We start from the raw sequence: 5779 nt of genomic DNA on the forward strand, positions 1-5779 counted from the left end.
GATCGAGTATTGGGAAAAGTCCCCTTTATAAGGGCGGCCGGCGGGGGCGATCGTCAGAGCTCAGCAGGCGGACGTCAGAGGAAAGTGGTGCTGGGGCGTGTGCTGGGGAAGCTGCCCTCGCGAGGAGGGTGGGTGTGCGGGATGCGAAGGAAACGGGGCCCAAGGAGCTGGGGGGCAGGCTGGGCTCTGGTCCGCGCTGCCAGCCATGGTATCCCCATCCCGAGGCAAGTACCTGCCACTCCATTCTCCTCCTCCAGAAAACTGGGCAGAGATCCCTTAGGGTCATTCCCAATCGAACTTCTCATCCCTGTGGTTGGAAGCTGGGAATGGGGAGGGTCTCAGAGGACTATATTTTCAGAAGCAGCAGCAGCTGGAAGCCTAGTGGAGAGAAGTTCTTTTCTTCCCTGGTCAGAGTCTGGAATTGTCTCCTGAGGAGTCTCTCTGAGGGAAGGGGTCTTTCCAGCGGCCTCTCCTGGGCCCTGTTGGAAGCTGTTCCTGGCGTCCCTGGTGATGGGCTCCCTGAAGGAGACATTTCAGGAAGGTTTAGAAAGTCCTTTTTACGTTCATAACCCTGCCACTGAAAAGTGGACGCTGGGAGTGGTCCATGAAGGACACTAGGAGTGGTGCAGATGAACGTTGAGGTTGTCACAGAAGCCAGACAAGATGGCTTTCCTGGTGGAGCCCTTTGGGCTGCTGGCCTGCTGAATATCCTATTCCAGCTTACAAAAATTTGCTGTTAGTTTACAATATATCAATATACCTACCTATTTTTTATAGATCATTTATATATTACACATATAAATATGTATCTATAGATGTATTCCTAAATCTAGGTATATATGGATAGATGCAGATACCTATGTGAATGTGAATGGAGGAAGAGAGAAGGGTGGGAGAGAATAAGACAGAAGAGCCACAAGCCACAAAGCCACAAGCACTCTGACCACTGTCTCACTTCTTTCCACATTCCACCATGAGAGTGTATTTAACAGTGAAATACACAAATCTAATAAGGGATAGAATAAATAAGAATACCTCTGAACTACTGTTCACCTCTCTAGGCCAGTCAGACCATCTCCCCTTTTCTTACACTGGATTTTGAAATTCACTTTCAAATTTATATTACTACCTCTTTTCTTTCTTCGCTGTGTAAACAATAACTGCATCCAACTACCTCTTTTGAGGTGAGAAAGCCTAGGGAGTTCAAACAGAAACTAAGACGGGCCAAAAGGCCTGCAAAGATAGTTATTTCCCCTGGGTTGTATAACTAGTTCATTGATTTTTCTGGAAAAGACTTAGGCTGCCTTTTAATATAACCCCATTTTTACATATAAATTTTATTAATTTAAGCAATTTTAAGGAACTGGCAGAGGGAAACAGAGATGGGATTTCATGTAATTATCCATGTGTTTTAAAAGAGATTCATTCATTCATTCATCCATCCATCCATCCATTCATTGATTATTTTTGTTTTTGTCTTCTATAACTCATTTTCTGATTCTGGGCCTTAGCCTCAGGTTAACTTATGTATTTCCTGCCAGAATATACTTACGATGATGATAACACACAGCTTATTGCTGTAGCAGGGCAGGCATGGGCAATTGCAGTGTCTGAAATAGTGTACAGGCCTAAGGTCAGGGAGCTTGACTCAGATCCAAAGAGAGACTGAAGAGGCAGCCATCCTCAGAGAACATCACCAGTCTTTAGGTATGAGAATTGGGAGTGCAGCCAAAGCACACCTCCCAGAGCCCACCTAATCCACTTTGAGAAGCCAGGCTTGCCAGACTTTAGACTCAGTGCCAGATCTGAGAATGGACAATGACCTTGACAGTGGCCAAACTAATTCTGGCCTGGCAGAGCGGCTGCCCTCCACGACAAGAAACACCAGTTGAAAATGACAACTGCTGATGTATTAAGTCTAGTACTGGGGAGACATTTCCTCATTTGCTCAGTCCTTTGCACTCTGTGTCTGATCTAAGGATGAAGCTGCATGTGAATTTCTGTGCCAAGGTGTCATTTCCCAGACACCCATTTCTCTTTTGTCTTTAATATGGGTACTTTAATATGTACCTCTTCCTGCCCTCTCCTGAGAATATGTGATCATGCATGGATTTAGGGAACTACGTGTCAGTGGGAGATCAGTTCCCACTTTGGGGGAGAAAAAGCAGGTTTTGCCTTTACAAATCATTTATTTTAAAAAAAACACATTTTCTGAGTGCCTTTTACATTCTGTCCTCAGTACTGAGAATACATCTAGAAAATGATATAAACCTTACCCTCAAGTAACTTATCCATGAAAAGAAATAAGGAACAAAGAAGCAAAAGCTCCACTTCTATATACTATTGTAAGTGCACATCTATATACACAGATTTTAAGGAAAGTACAAACAAAAGGTCTTAATCAGATGCAGGAATTCTTCCTGGAGGAGCAGGGAGAGTCATTTATCCAATAAATGTATAAAAACACCTGGCCAGGCACGGTGGCTCACGCCTGTAATCCCAGCACTTTTGGAGGTTGAGGCATTCAGTTTACCTGAGGTCAGGAGTTCGAGACCAGCCTGGCCAACATGGTGAAACTCCGTCTCTACTAAAAACACAAAAATTAGCCAGGTGTGGTGGCACACACCTGTAATCCCAGCTACTCGAGAGACTGAGGCAGGAGAATTGCTTGAGCCCGGCAGGCAGCGGTTGCAGTGAGCCGAGATAGTGCCACTGCACTCCGGCCTGGCCGACAGAGCAAGACTCTGTCTCAAAAAACAACAATAACAACAGCACAACAAAAAAAAAAAAAAACAAAAAAACCAAAAAACAAACAAACAAACAAACAAAAAAACACCTGTTGCCTTGTGCTAGGTATATACTTAATTAATTGAAATGAAAAGATCCCTGTCTTTAATAAGTTAACAGTCTCTGACCTTGCCATTCAAAGTACACTTCATGGAACATCAGCATTACTTTTTTTTTTTAAATAACAGCTTTGGTAATTCGAGAATGTCATCACTTGGTCTATACATTTTGAACATGTTTCAAATATGATCCAAATGCATGTTGAGATTGTGGGGGCCCATTTTGCTTAATTTATTATCCTTCCTAATGCTCCAGTTTCCCCATACAATGTTAACTTAAATCTTTCATACCTTTTAATGGATTACATTTAGCTTGAATTAAAATTGGCCAGTCATTTCCAAACCAGGTTGATCATCAAAATTATAGAGTTCTTTAAAAATTGCAACTACTAAGGTCCCAGAGCACAAATTCTGACTTTGTAAATCTTGGGCAAGGGTTTGGGAACCTGGTTTTCTTTCAACCTTTCCCCAATGATCTTGATGACAAGCTGGGACTGGAAGACTATGTTGAGTTTCAGGGTGGAAATAACTTTGAAAGTCAAAACAGACAACTTTAGCTCAGGTTAACTAGTTATGGAATCTTTATCAAATTATGTTATCTTCACTGTGTTTTAATGGTCTTATCTGTAAAGTGGAAATAAATAAAAGGTCGTTTCAATCTCATAGGAGTGTGAGGATTCATTGAAATGGCATACAGTCAGCCTTTTGCACCCATGGGTTCTGCATCCATGGATTCAACCAACTGGGGATTGAAAATATTGGGGAAAAAAGCATGTCTGTACTAAGCTCATACATACTTTTTTTTCTCATCAATTTCCAAACAATATAGCATAACAACTATTTACATAGCATTTACATTGTATTAAGAATTATAAGTATTCTAGAGGTGATTTAAAGTATATGTAAGGATGTATATAGGTTATATGCAAATACCATGCCATTTTGTATCAGAGAATGACCATCTGCCGATTTTGGAATCAGAGGGTGATCCTAGGTATGGAGGAATGACTGTATTTTTAAACACTGAGTACAATGCATATTTCCCTTTGGTCCTCAATATATGGTAAGCAATTGCTGCTGCTGCAGTTTCTGTTACGTTGCTTTGATTCATTATTGAAGCCTGCTGATATTCTGGCCTCTGGTGGCAGTCAGTTATTAATCCATTGCTAGTGCTGTGGATAAATGCATCTGACCTTTCTTTACCTAATGGTAAAGAAATATTTTGCTAATAACCTCAGGGGTGCCTCAGAGGTTCATATATTCGGCAAATCACACCATGGACTAAAGTCTATATTCTATTTCTTAACCAGATTTAACATAATCAAATTTCTGCCTTTGTAGATCAGGCCAGGAGTAGTGTCAGTCATCCACTTTCATAGAGGTACATGTGGAAGAGTCCTCTCACTGCTTCTTTCTTAGCCTTTTCTCCCTCAGCTTCACACTCAGTCCTTAGCAACAGTTCCCAGCTTCTTTTTAAGGCACTTCCCCCCCACCTAGTATGAAGCTAACCCTTTCTCATTCTTTTAGACTCAATTCAGATATGGAGAGAAGAGAAACTTCCCTGATTTCTATAACCAGACTGGGTCATGTGTTCTTTTTCTAAGCTGCTCACCCATGGTACCTACTAGTATATAACAGTGGTTTACAGATCTCATGCCTGTTTCTCAATTAGTCTGTGAACTCTGTAAAGGTGACTACCCTATTCCATTTACCTTTACTCACAGACCACTTAGCACAGTGCCTGGAATACTACTAGACAAAAACTTGGTTAAACTGTATTTGTTTCACAGAAGGAAAATACGAGACTCAAAATGAGTAAATATCTGAGAAATCATTTAATCAAAATCTAAGTAGAAAACTGAGATTTGGAGGAGGCAACGGGACCATTCCGGTTATTAAGTACATGTTTGTCATCATGGGTTTAAATTGCATTGATTTGTATAAGGTCACACAACCAGTTAGTGGCAGATATAAAACAGAGTTCTCTTGCCTCCCAAATGAATGATTTTTAACCTTAGGTAAATAGTGCTCTTACACTCAATTTGATATTACTCTATCCCAAAATTGTACATAGTCTTTATTTAAAAATTTATATTTATATTCATTTTACAATATAAATTAAATGCAACTGTAAGTTTAAAAACACAGTCATAAGACAGATGGAGAAAAAATAGCTTAGGGATTAGAGCTGTAGGGGGAAAACTGACATTTTTGGTAAAAATTCCATTACGCCAATCTGAGCATGTTCAAACAGACCTCTGTGTCCTCACTATAACAATAACACTAGAACTAATCACTTGAGTACACATCAATTTGATTGAAATGCAATTGCCCAACAAATGCCAAGTTATTTTCTTATGTCCTTACGATAAATGACATATGGTGACTAAATCTTCATACTTCTAAAACAAGCAGTTATATAGGAATTATACAGTTGTATACCTTCATCGTTATAAAAATGTATGACAGTGATAAAACGTATTTTAGCGTCAATGATTTCTCTCCGTTGGTAGTATTAGAGTCATTCTGTGCAACATTCTTACAGTTCTTCATATCAGCATAAGATATTTTTCCTTCTGGTTATTATTCCAGTATTTTATTATGAAAATATTCAAATAAATATCAAGGTTAAAACATATATCAAAGTTAACATCCATATACTTACCACCTAAATTCTACCATTAACATTTCTTTATCAATCTGTCTATCTTTAACCATTCATCAATTCATCTCATTTACTGATGCATTTCAAAGTAAATGGCACAAGTACAATTCCCCTAAATGCTTTAGCAAGTGTATTATTAACTAGACATTAATAATTATATATATATTTTACATATAGTTGTTGTTGAGGTAAAATTTATATAGAATGAAGTACAGGACTCTTGAAGTTATGAAATGAGTTTTGATATATTAAATAAGTTTTGATAAAT

This window comes from Trachypithecus francoisi, unplaced genomic scaffold (assembly GCF_009764315.1).
Source record: "Trachypithecus francoisi isolate TF-2019V2 unplaced genomic scaffold, Tfra_2.0 Lachesis_group17, whole genome shotgun sequence".
Lineage (NCBI taxonomy): Eukaryota > Metazoa > Chordata > Mammalia > Primates > Cercopithecidae > Trachypithecus > Trachypithecus francoisi.